Source organism: Theobroma cacao, chromosome 6, assembly GCF_053813885.1.
Source record: "Theobroma cacao isolate CCN51 chromosome 6, ASM5381388v1, whole genome shotgun sequence".
NCBI lineage: Eukaryota > Viridiplantae > Streptophyta > Magnoliopsida > Malvales > Malvaceae > Theobroma > Theobroma cacao.
In genome coordinates this window covers 19,244,313-19,257,836 of record NC_142644.1, presented here as the reverse complement: position 1 = coordinate 19,257,836, position 13,524 = coordinate 19,244,313, and the positions used below count along the sequence as shown (strand labels likewise).

The following is a 13,524-nucleotide window of genomic DNA, read 5'->3' as shown; positions in this document are numbered from 1 at the left end:
GTTATCATTGTGGGGGCTTTTGGTTCCCATATTTGTTTAAAGCATAGCTATTTATTCATCTACATCAGTCGTCTCATGTTTCTCTGGTATTTATTGGAGTCTCCTTTCATTTGCTTTGATGCTCTCCTGTAAATCATCATATTGGGGACGAGTGCGTTTCCAAACTTTCCCTCTGATAGAATCTTATTATGCCTGTTTTCTCGCAGTCAGGATTTGATCTTTCTTCTCCTTCCTTTTACTGAGTGTGGTGTCTTGTCTTTGATCATTTTCCTAGTGTGTGTGTGTGTGTGTGTCTAAAGAACAACTTCTTCGAGGTTAGTTTTAACTTCTTGCTGGTTCAAGTGTGAGAAAGATCATGGAAAGCTCGGAACAAGAACATGTGACTTCAGGTGTATACCATTAATAACAAGTTTGTAGCTAGGGGATGCTAGGGTGATCATTTAATACTAACATAATTGGTTTCAACCAACGGATTTTGGACCTGCTGGTTCGGTTAGGTACTTCTCATTTTTTAAAACTTTTCTTGGCTTACAGCTGCTATGCCTGCTGCTTGGGAGGAGAAGGCGCCTTCCCCTCGCCCGCATACCCCATATCTTCAAGGAATCAGCATACCTCCTTCTCCCCAAACTTTCTCAGAATATTTTCAACACACCCCTTCTACAAGTCTTCCCCAAGGTGAACATCTTACATATGAATTGCTCTGTTTATTTAGATTTTTTTTCCCTTTCTTAATCGAGCCTTTACCTGATTTTCAAGTATTTATTGCTATGTACGAATATGTTTAAATAAGAAAAATACTTGTGATTTTCAGATGCTATGGAGTTTATGATGTTCCAGTTGACTGAATTCTCGCATTTACAAACCATGGAGTATGCCGGTTCTCTGCCAAATGATCCTCTGCCAAGCCACCAACAATTAGGTATGATATTATAATTGTTGTGCCCTGGAGCATGTTGGTACTTTTTGTTGTCATTTTTCCTTTGTTTGAGTGCATCACTCTGACTTGCTAGGGAAATTGGGTAATTTATTGCGGTTCTAATTACAGAATAAGTAAATAAGTTCTTTCAAGATAATAACCGCTGTACTCAACAACAAATTTGTCAAATTTAGGAAAATTTGGGTCGTAAGCTTGTGATGGATTACGCCATCAGAGGTGCTGTCATTTGAGAAATTGTTTGAAGTTGATGTTAATGCCAAAACTTGGGTCCAAGGCCAACATCAATTTTCAGTCGAGTACCTGCAAGATAGGTATAGTGAGAGAGAGAGTAGTGACATGAAAGGGGTATAAAAGATTACCTTTTAGGCCCATAATTTAAAATAACCCCCAACAATTGTAGACTACTCTTATAAAAAGGTGAATTTGATATATATATATATATATATATCTGTGTGCGCGCGCGCGTGCAGGCCGGAAGAAGAAAGTATTGAATGACCTTTTTTCAGATGATCATATAACATCATTCTCAATGGAATTGGCTGTGTCCTCTCACTCTAAAACCGGGGTTTCTGGGAAGTTATTGCCAACTGGTCCTCTAGCCCGCCAAACCAATGCACAATCAGGTATGACTCTGCTTTTCTTTCAATCCTTGTGATTTATATATACAACACAATGTACGTATAATTTCCATGGTAATAATTGTTTTATACTCTTTTTTAGTTTTCTTCTAACTGAACTGAATCATTTTCTGCCACCTTGGGTTGAACCAATATCAAGGGATTTCAGTGTCAGCAGCTCCAACGGCAGTTGATGCATCACAAAATCCTCAAAAGTCAAAGCGATTGAGTAGGCATCAAATCTACAGATGCATGTCAAAGGGAAAGCAAAGTTCAAGGATCTTTCACATCAAATTCTGAATGAACACATCAAAATGCTAAATGAAGAATTGTTAAGGATGACAGGTGAACTTAAAGCCAAGAATGAGCAGCTTTCACATCTTATGTCTGAGAATGACATGCTCAAGAAAGAAAATAAACGTTTGAAACTGCCTTCTTAGATTGGGATTTTGTGACACTGATAATAAAAATAACCTATACCTTTGTTTTTCTTATTAAACATTATATATCATGTACATATGAAAGAAGGGAATAAAAATTAAAGAAAAATATTATTTTTTCACTCCTTATGTTAAATTATATATATGAAACATGAAAAGAAGAAGAGACTGATCATGATGAGGATAAAAATATCAGTTTTAATTGATGAATTAGAGTCATCTACCAATTTTGTTTCACCTTATCGAATGAATAAAAATAATCAGTCTTGACAAGTAAATGGAATAGAAAGTGAGACAGGCTTAAAGAAGAGACGATTTTCATTGTTATTGAACAACATAAAATGGGCTAGAAAGTACCAAAGCTGTTGGTGGTATAGGAAAGATGGATCAAGATAATCTCCTCATCAATGCAGGGTAATAATAATTTAAGTAACCTTTACAACCATCTACAACTTCATCAAAGTTCACTGATTTTACATTCTTATTAAAAACTAATTGACATGTCAGGAAGTGTTGGCATAACCCATTTTCTTGTATCTAAACCCAATATTAAAATATATATATATATATATATATTAAGATTTTTGTTTAATGAACATTGGCTGACCTTGACAATTAAAGTTCCAAACTAGAAAAGTCAAGCACCATGAATCACCTGCTTACAACTGTGCCAACTTTCCAATATTTCATGTTATCAAATGATCAACAAAACTTCTCTCACCCCTCCGATTTTTCCAAGAGCCAAAGTCTAATTAACAGTTCAGGCATTGTCAACCTGTTCACACCCCCCAAAAAGGGAAAAATGGCTTGGCTAATATATAGTCCATTAGAGCTTTTTGAAGCAGAACTTATTTTATGCCTTGCAACAATTTTTGAGGTTAATAAAGAGTCCAAAATCAAATTCTACAACTTTTATAATTTTATATAGTGTCCCATCAGATCATGTTTTGAAGTAGACCATGAATCAGCAAAGTTAAAGCAACCATCACAGCAAACATCCAAATTAAAAGAACAATATAAGCAGAGACAAACTCAATGCCATTAAATTGTTTATAGACAAATTCGAGTACTCAGTTACCAAGCCGACCATGGTCCCCAAACTTCTTTGATTTCTTGGAAACTAATTCAGTATTTGAAGCTCAGAATATTTTTCATATATTTCTGTTTTGATGAAATTTCACATATGTATGAAGCATACAAGTTCGACTTCTTTTATTTAAAATGCACTTATTATTATTATTATTATTACATATAATAATTTAGTGCATACTCTTCAGGAAAGATATAATACCAAATCAATTAAAAATCATTGTTTTGTCTGCTAACCAAAAAAGGCATGCAACAAAAGTTTGTTAAGTTATTTTAGATGGGATCCACAGTAATTCACACATGATTGATAACATAATTTAAATAAAAAAAATTAAATTAAAAGTAAATATGCACAAATCTTTCTAATAGAAAATTTAGATGACATACATATATTCCCTTTCAAGGCTTGAATATAAAATTATTGTTATATTTATGTACCCACAAAAAAAAAAAATTCTAACTGAAGTAATTCATAAGATAATTAATCGTTCAGGACCAGAGTAGCTTCATGGAGAAAGGACAAATCGGAGACAACATCTTGGTGGCAATTGAAGAATTTCATTACCTGTAGTTGAAGAAGGGAAAGAGGTATAAGATGACCCTAAACGTGGAAACGAATAAAGCTTATGATAGGGCGGAATGGTACTTTGTGAAGGCAGTAATGGTTAAGATGGGTTCTGATTCTAAATGGTTTCACTGGATGTTGTAGTACATTTCTTTTGTATCCTACAATTTGGTCGTCAATGGAAAGCAATCAAGCACAATAATTATCATTTTTGTTGTTGATGTTCTTTTTGGGATGATCAACTTTGAAATCCCTTGTACGAATATAAGGATAGAAAGGTAACTTACTTTGATGACCACTTGAAAAATATTTTTACTCCAAATTTTTGGAAATTTGATCCTTAGAAAACTTGAATTTTGAAAGATACTAAACATATTGAAAGATAGTAAAGAGATATAAATCAAATGAGTGTGTTTTAAAGGAAAATTTTGAACTTTTAAAAGGAAGGTATCAATATTTTTGAATAAGATATTAATTATTAATGTTTAGAAAATCTTCCAAGACATTTTGTGAAGGAAGTATTGATACTTTATGATGAGGTATCGATACTGAAACCCAAAACAAAAGGTATCTATACTTGGTATCGATACTTATGCCTCGACTTGCAAAAAAAATAAAGACAAAACAATCTTTTCACGAGCTCTTTTAAAACCCTTTGAGCCTTGCAAGCCCCGGCCTTCTTTCTCTTCACTCAACCATTTCTCTTTGTTCTAAACCCTCTCAACACTCTCTCATCCTTCTACCACATTTTCTTACCAAACAAACACAATTTTCAACTTGGATTTTGATTTCTAATTGTTCCAAAAATAAGAATCTAGCTCTTTCACTTGTTAAACTAATGGGTTTTCACTTCCAACTTTAATATTTCTCTGAAATCTCATTTCTCTCTCTAAAAATATAGGTCTTCACTCTACTTTGTTACTATAAGCATAACAAGGTAAAGAAATTTGAGTTGTTAGTTGAAAAGGTTTATGAATTAGACTAGATTTCTAAGTTATATTTTAATTTAGAATGTGAATTAGTTAATATTTGTTTATGAGGTCAATAAGTTATGAATTTGTTAGATGAAACTAAGTTGAATGTTGCTTATTGGTCATTATAGTACCCATTGAAGCTTCAAGACCCAAGTTGGATTAAGGTCTTGGTGTTAATAGTTGGTTTAGAAAGGGTCACACAAGTATGGGGAGTGAATATGCCTTTAAAAACTATTTTGATATACATTAATATTATTGTTAAATGGTCATTGAAATGCTTGTTTTAAATGTTGAGCTTTTAAATTGTGTTTCTTATGTTAAGATGTTTAAACAGAATGCTTATGAAAATGTTTTAGTATAATTATAGTATCCATATACATATACTATATGGTATTTGAAAAGTGCATGAGAACAAGCACCTTGTGTTTTAAATACCTCTATTGATGATGATATTAATGGTTATTGATTGTGTTATGAATTGGTATTGATTATGGAAACCTTACCCTTAAATATGTTTAATGCGATTATACTTAATGATGAGCAGGTTAAATGTTGAGAATGTAAATTTATAGACGTTATAAGAGTTACATGTCACATGATGTTGTTATGAGGAATTGTGAAATGATTTCACACTTATGTAATGGATGTTAATCTTAGTGGAGCTACTTAAGTTAAGAACCTGCAGTTAGCGACAGTAAACGCTAGTTGTCAGGCACAATGTAGTTCACCTTGTCTAGTAAAGGCAAAATGGAGCTAACCATGTGACCGAGGATGGCACATGACCACTATATACATATATATGTCAATGGCTATATGCACTAGACAATATTCATAACAAAGCTTAGAACATCCTCCGTTTACCCTAGATAGTGAGGGTGAAAAGACATTATCCCTTAGGTTGGAATATTGTTGAAATACCCCATACTTTGATATGGTGATAAATAAAGTTAATTGAATGCAAATTGAGGTCAATTAAAATGTTTAAAAGTGATAAAAGACGAAAGGAGTAGTTTAGGATAAAATGTTTCGCAAGTGAGAAAATAATAATAAAATAATAATAATTTTATCGGAGGAGAATTTATGAGATAAAAGGCGATTTGGAAGTCAAGTGAGGCATAATAAGGTATTTTTGGTACCAAGGAGACAAGATAAAATTTTTAGAATAAAATAATATTAAAATATTAATATTTAGCCGGATGTCGAAGTCAATCAAGAAGGAGGATCATATGGTTGATCCAAGTGGGGGAGAAGATGACAAGCCCGACTCTACAGAAATATTTGTGATGACATACATGTGGTGGATAGCATGTTTACATGCTAAGATAGTCTTGAAAAATTTACAAAAGTCGGTATTGTACCTAGAGGTACAATAAAGTTGATTTAAGCCTCGAACTAGATCAAATAGAGAATTTACAATGAAATTAAGAATTTTAAAGTCCCAGAATGGGTTAATATGGTGATTCGGAGTTCGAGGATCAATTTGGAGTCAAACTGGAATTTTCGCTATCTAGGGGCAAAATGGTCATTTGCCACCTGGGGACAAAATGGAAATTTTTAGAAAAGATTTTTTGCCCCATTTCACTTATTGGAGTAAGATTTGAGGTTTAGAAGTGAAAAATTTTAATTTCGGTATAATTTGGAGTAAAAGGGTAAAATGGTAATTTTACCATTCGAAATCGAAAATTTAATTTTTTGAAAGGATTTTGATCAAATTTAATTATTTGGAGTGTGAAATGAGTATGAGGAGTGAAAATTATGCATTATGGAAAATTTTCAATTTTTGGGGTAAAAATGTAATTTTTGAAAAGTGTGGGGGCAAAAGTGTAATTTTGAAAAATTTGCTCCACCAAAACTTTGGAAAAATCTGGAAATTTCACTTAAGACTTGGATAAGTCAAAGGGAATGCATGGTGAAAAAAATAGGACAAGTGGATGGCTAGAAAAAAAATGAATTAATAAAATATTTAAAATATGAATAAAATAATATTATTTCATTAAACAATAAAAAGGCATAAAAAAAATCAGCCCACCCATTCTTCTTCTTCAACATTTGGCCAAGCAAGAAACAAGAGAGAGAAAGGAGAAAACAAAACCCTAGAGAGAGAAAATCAAAGAAAAAGTGTGAATTTTCAAGGAAATTAAGTGAAAAAGGTGAGATTTTTTCTATTAAGCTTGAGTTTTCTTATTCCCAAGCATTTCTCTTTATTTTCCATGATTAAATTACATGTTTTCATGATGAATTCAATTCTGAAAAAATGGGTTAGGAGAGAGAAAGTTGTTGGATTTATTTGATTTTAATTTATGTTAGTGTTTTTAGTTAGTTTAGCATATTTAGAAACAAAACAACAAGAAAAGAATTTATTTTCTCCCCCAACCATTAATGGCTGAATTTACCATGTAGTGAGTGAGGATGAGTTTGATTTTATTCTAGGAGAATTGGTTAAGGAATAATGAATTATGAGCCTAGAAAAATAATGGGAATTTTCGAAACAAAAATACGAATTTTTACCCACTAGGGGTATTTTTGTAATTTGCTGTTGGGACTGATAATTTGCATCACACTGAGGGACATTAAGTTAATTTGGGTGTAATTGAGGTATAGAAACTGAAAAGAATTAAATTGGAGTTTAAACGAACCCGTTAGGAATTTAATCGGGTGATAAGACGAATTAGGCTAATACCGGATTTAGATAGTTACCACTGCATTTTTGCATTCCATATCATGCATTGGTAGTCCAAATTAGTTTAATTTTGATTTAGTACCAACTTAGTGAAATTCTCGATTTTGTACTGTGTCAAGGTGGTGAGTCCTCTAATAAAGGCAAGGAAATTGCATCCGAGGACCAGTAGACAGAGTGCTTCGAAAGTCTGCATTCTAGACATTGTGAGTAAACTTATTATCGTCTTAATTATCTAGAGTAGTTTTATACAACTATGTGATTTTATGAAAAATGGGTTTAAATGGTAAATTGTTATGTTTTAAGGGAAATTGTGATTTTATAAAATGATTTTATAAATTTTCTGAAAAATCGAATATTGGTTTTGAAAATAGAGTAATTGGAGACTGCTAGTTTGTGTTGCAAATTTATGGTTCTGAATTGAATGGCTTATGACAATAAATGAGCATGAATGGCTAAACTGATTTTGGTGTTATAATTATTTATACTGTGTATTCAGCCTTGAGAGGCTAGGTTGTGATAAATTGCCATGACATGCTAGAATGAATTTTATTGATTGGTGGATTATATATTAATTATTTACTGCAGAGGGGGTTCCGTGGACCAGCCTATTAGAGGGGCACGGTAAACTCCATTATATTATTACCTCGAACGGAGAGGCGCGTAGGGTATCTCCTGGGGTATAGCTTAGGGTTCACTTCACGCCAAACCACCACGTGAAGGGGAACTCAGCCAACGCCAAGGAACGACTGTATTTTTTTCAAACAAAAATATATTTTAAGTGTACACAAAATTTTAACAGCCTTGGCGGACTCTGTTAGATGCCCTGCGCAAGGTATCACCGAGTATGAGTTTTGGCACGAGCCAAAGTTTTAAGAAATTCATAAGCCAAGTTGATTTCTCGATTTTTATGGATTGATTTTATTTGGTTGAAATGAGTTGAAAGGGAATGAAATTACAGTATGATGATTTATTTTAATTGTCTCCATTTACTCGACTTTAGATACTTTAGATGGTATCTGTTTACTTACTGGGATTTTATAATCTCACCACCCTCATTTCCTCACATTTCAGGCTCAGGGAATTCCATAGTTAGCTGATTTTGACAAGGACTTTCATTTGGACTCGAATCGGTAAAAGTTGTAGGTTTCCAGCTTCCGATGCATTTTGGATAGATGTGGGCCCACGTGTCACTGTAAAAGAAATTTTATGCTTTGGTTATTTGTTTTATAGTATATATGTATATAATTATCTTTTACGCTATAAGAATTATGTATCGATAGTTTTATGAAAATTATTTTACAAGAAAATAGTTTATTTTATTGAATATTTTTATTATATTCAAATGGTCAAATTTTCACTTCAAATGAACGTTTTAGATACTTAATTTTTTTTTAAATCATTAAATATATATTTTCGGCTTACCTACTACATTTTTAGCAAGTTTCGAGGTTTTCGACAAAAATGACAAAAATGCCCCTATGAGCAAAAAAAAAATGTTATGTTATGATTTGGAAATGATTTGTAATCCTTCGTATTTTGATTATTTGATAACTATTGCTCACCGGGGAAGTGCGAAAGCTGATACGAGAGCCTTGCGAGGTTTCGATCGACATTCGGGGTGAAGAATGTTTGTCGAGGCTTCGCGGCGGTTGTCACGGGCTCGATGGGGAGTTCCGGGTCGTGACAATTGTAATACCCGTACTTTGATATGATGACTAACAAAGCTTATCAGATGCCAATTGAGGTTAATTGGAATGTTTAAAAGTGATGAAAAGTGAAAGAAAAATTCTAAAGTAAAATATTTCGCACGTGAAGAAATAATAATTAAATAATAATATTTTAATTGAAGATGAATTAACGATATAAAAAGTGATTCAGAGCATAATAAGACATTTCGGGTGCCAAGGAGACAAGTGGAAATTTTTAGAATAAAATAATATTTTATTAATAAAATAATATTAAAATATTAATATTTTATTCAATATCAAAATTTTTCATGAAGAATGAGAATATAGTCAATCTAAGTCGGGGAGAAGAAGAACGAGAAAATTTCAGAGAAAAATGACGTTAATGAGGCCTGCGTGTCTTTATTAAATAAAGTTAGCGATGGTAAGCAAGTATTTAAATATTGCGGTGATACAGCGTTGAAGTATAAACTTGACATTTTATTGGTACAAGTGTTAAGAAATAAAAATGGAAAGAAATTGAAATTAAAAGATTGTGGGAGGATACAATTAAAAATGGTGAAAACTTTAGAGGGTAATATGGTAATTTTACCATTAGTTTGGTCAAAACTTCCAAAGAAAGTTTTGACTTTTCATCCTTATCCCATGACCAGTTCTTATCTTCACCACAAGGTATTTTCTTCTTCTTCCTAACCCACCCAACTCCATTTTCAATTCATCTCCATGAAAATCAAATTTTTTTCATTTGATTTTCCTTGTTTTCTTTTCATTCCCTTTCTTTTCTTACTTCTTTCTTCTCCTAACTTATTGGGCACCAAACCTGCAGCTTTTAACCTCATTTTCTAGCACAACCGAACCCTAGGAGAGAGAAGGAAAACATCTCTCTTTCTTTCCTTTATTTTCTATTTCTACTCCACCATCACCGACACTTGAATTTTCAACTTTAAATCTCCATTTTTTAGGCTAAAAGGTATATATTTTCAACTTTTGGAATTTATGAATTTATGGGTTATATTTTCAGATTTTATTTCCTAATTTCTTCACAAAATTTTCTTGAAAATATTAGGTTTTTGTTGATCTTTATGTCTCCAAGCTCACCAAGGTAAAGAATCTTTAAATTGGAATAGTTGATATGATGGGTTTGAGAATTAGACTAGAATTCTAAGTTAAAAATTAGGCTAGAATGTAGTTTATCAAGAGTATGCTTATTAGAATTATTAAGTTTAAATTTATGATATATTTGAAGTTATTATTGTTTGTTGGCAATTATAGGTTTTAATAGTATTTCGAGACTACTTGGATTAAGATCTTATTGGTGCTAGTTTTGTTAGGTGGTATTGTTAAGGTGAGTGAACTTGCATTAAATTATTTTTGGAAAATACATATGTGTTGGGATAAAGCACTTAAATGATTTTATTTATTTATTTTTTCTCTAAATCATGCCTGGGAACAAGCCTTTGATGAAACGTTTTATGTTGTAAAAAGTGTAATGTGATGAACTCATGTGTTCCTATATTCTGATGATATATATGTTATGCTTTGAATGATAATATTGTGTGATATTTGTAACCTCGCATGTGCGGTGTGGAAATGCACATGCCGGTGATGGCAGGTGATTCCAGCAATGTGTGGTGTGGGAGTGCACATGAGCTGATGACCGGTGGATGATGATTCTAACTATGTGTGGTGTAGGGGTGCACATGAGCTGATGACTGGTGGATGATGATTCCAGCTATGTGCGGTGTGGGAGTGCACATGAGCTGATGAGTCGGTGGCTATATACATGTTTACACATACCATAAAAATGTTAGAGAAAATATTATGTGATTACAATGAATGTTGAATGTTGAAATTGTTAATTGTTTCCAAATTGATTTTCAATGCAATGAAAGAAAAAACTCTCTGTTTTGCTTGTCTTGCTCGAATATTTACTGTGGTTTTCACTTTTTGATTTCATTATGGATCATGGATCCTTCAACACTAAGGGGTTAAATAATCAAAGGTCGAATTAAGGGGTTTTACGAGGAGTTAAACTAAATTGCATTGTTTTTAACATAAGTGTGTCATGATTTCTAAACTTTCCTTATTGTTTGCTTGTTCCCTTCTTATGTTCACTCACTAGGTTTATACTCATTATTTTCAACTTCATGTTTTAGTTTTCAGGCTCGAAGGTAGTTGGATCCTAGGTAGAGGTGCTTACTCCTGTTCATCTTACGGTAGGTTTACTAGCACACCCCATGATAGTATCCAAGCCAGAGTCACTCCACTGATAGTCAAGGTCTTTTGTACGTGTATATGGTTATTTAAATATAATTCGTGAGATTTGTTGTAAACACTATATGTTTGGTTCACACGATAATGTCGCCACAGGTTGGCAGATGGTAATCTTATTTTCTGAATGATATATATTCAGTTGCCATGATTTATTATTGAGAAGAGATTAGTTTTGAAAACTATAATTAAGAACTTTAGAGGAAATGAGGGACAGATGGTTTAATGAACAAATTTGCATAGAAAGGCTTGCTTGGGCCCAGTGGGCCATGTCTATTGGGTCCACGCGCCAGTCATGGCCTGAGATTTGGGTTGTGATAAATACCCTCAGATTAATTATGTACTTCTTGAGTAGACTCCACAAATTCTATGATTGGTTATAATAAAAGTTTGACTTGAAATGATTTTCTTTGTATGAGTTTTGATTTTGAATCAAGGTCAATCCTTTACTGCCCTTATACTTGAATTATGTCTCCAAGCTAAGGTATGCATAACTTCTTTTAAAGGAACCAAATCTAGGCATTTATAAGTGAAATTCTAAGTTTTAAGCATGAGGCATGAATACTTGTTAAACAAAAAACTTTGAAGAGTCTTTTGTACAAAAAGAATTGATACTTTTGGCCAAGGTATCAATATATACCTGGTAACCAAAACGCTCATAAAAGGCATTTTAGATTAAAAGTATTGATTCCTTTATATGAGGTATCAATACCTATAGCTCTGTTCTTAAAAAATGAAGTTTTAAAAAATTATTTTTACTTAAACTTGTCTTGATACTTCTAACTAAGTTTCAAAAGGGTTTTAACACTTCTAAATTAGTTCCAAACGAACTTGAATGTTTGGTTTTTATAGGCATGTGCATTGTTTTGTTTTATCACAAAAACACATGGTTTAAAAGTAAAGGCATTGTGTTATGAAAACAATCATGCATTGTCTTGTTCTCCTCTTTTATTCACTCACTAAGTTATACTCACCATTTCAAATTCATGTTTTGGTTTTCAGATCCATAGCTTGTTAGATTAACACTCTTTGAGAGATCTTCTTCTAATTATTTGATAAATATTGGTGAAAGGTATCTGATAGGCATCACTATCATTCCGTGTTCACTCTGTTGTCCATGTTTGGATATACGTTGTATTTGTGAAGTGATGAAATGCATTATCTTGTACCCAAGGTTTGGCTTGTTAAATGGATTTTCGACAATCAACATTACTAACTAAACTTTCAGAGACAAATTTTTTGTAGTGTCTCTTGACTCAAGGTGAGGTTGAAAGAGAAGTTAAAATATATTTATAAAGACTTATTTACAATGAAAAATTAAAAAAGATGGAAAGTCAATGTAAACATTGACACCATTATTACAACCTAAGGATGTTTGTTTTGATTTGTTGGCTTTATTAGCTCTTACTTAGTCTCCTTCCTTTCTAACCATTGAATCTTAATGTGGCTGAGTGCTTTCCCTATTCTTGATGTTTAGGCTAGATTAGTGGTTGCATTTTCTTCTTTTGTCTTGTAAAAGTCTTTAAAACATGTCTCATTTGTTTGAAATGGTAGCATTAGCAATTGAAATCTATCTTGAATCATCCCTTACTCTTTTATACTCTCTTTCAAACTAGGCCAAGAGATGTGACAGAGGCCAAATTTGACACAATTGTTGAAAGGAATGCTAAGACAACGACTTTGTAAATATGTTTCTCAAGTTATGAGTTGAAATCAATAAATTTTATTGATCAAATTTCCCAACTTAATTTTTTCGCAAACAAAGTGGTAACCTAATTCAATGTGTTTAGTTTTGCCAAGGAAAATGGGATTGACTGTCATATATAAGGAGTTCAAATTGTCACAATGAAGAGTGAAAGGTTTAGCAAGTGATACTTTTATGTGACATGAAATCTTACTAAACCAAGTGAATTCAGCAATTGCAAATGCCATGGAGCGATATTCAACTTCCACACTTGATCTTGTTATTATAGGTTGTTTCTTTGCAGACCACGAAACACAATTACTCCCTTGAAAGGTACAAAATCTAGTAGTAAACCTCAATGTTAATTTGCATTTGAAAAGGCTTACAACTCTAATGTACTTTGCTTAGTAATACGTAAACCATAATATAAAGTCTCTCCAATATAATGCAAAATACATTTAACAAGTTGAAAACGACTCAATATAAGAACATGCATAAATTGACAAATATAAGTAACAACAAATGAAAGGTTTGGTCTTGTAAAGATAAGTTATTGCAAACCTCCAACAATGCTATGATAAA

At 32.5% G+C, this 13,524-nt stretch overlaps 1 long non-coding RNA gene and 1 pseudogene across 2 annotated transcripts; both read left to right on the top strand.

Annotated features, from left to right (window-relative positions):
* Positions 1-2,116, top strand: LOC108662491 (uncharacterized; annotated as a pseudogene). Its single transcript, XR_016026995.1, has 5 exons — positions 1-389; positions 535-675; positions 812-919; positions 1,444-1,560; positions 1,715-2,116. The product of XR_016026995.1 is annotated as an uncharacterized LOC108662491 (transcript).
* A 4,552-nt stretch (positions 2,117-6,668) lies between these two features.
* Positions 6,669-8,587, top strand: LOC148762124 (uncharacterized). The gene is made up of 3 exons (XR_016027183.1): positions 6,669-6,772; positions 7,422-7,505; positions 8,374-8,587. It is a non-coding gene; the product is annotated as an uncharacterized LOC148762124 (long non-coding RNA).
* The last annotated feature ends 4,937 nt before the right edge of the window (positions 8,588-13,524 follow it).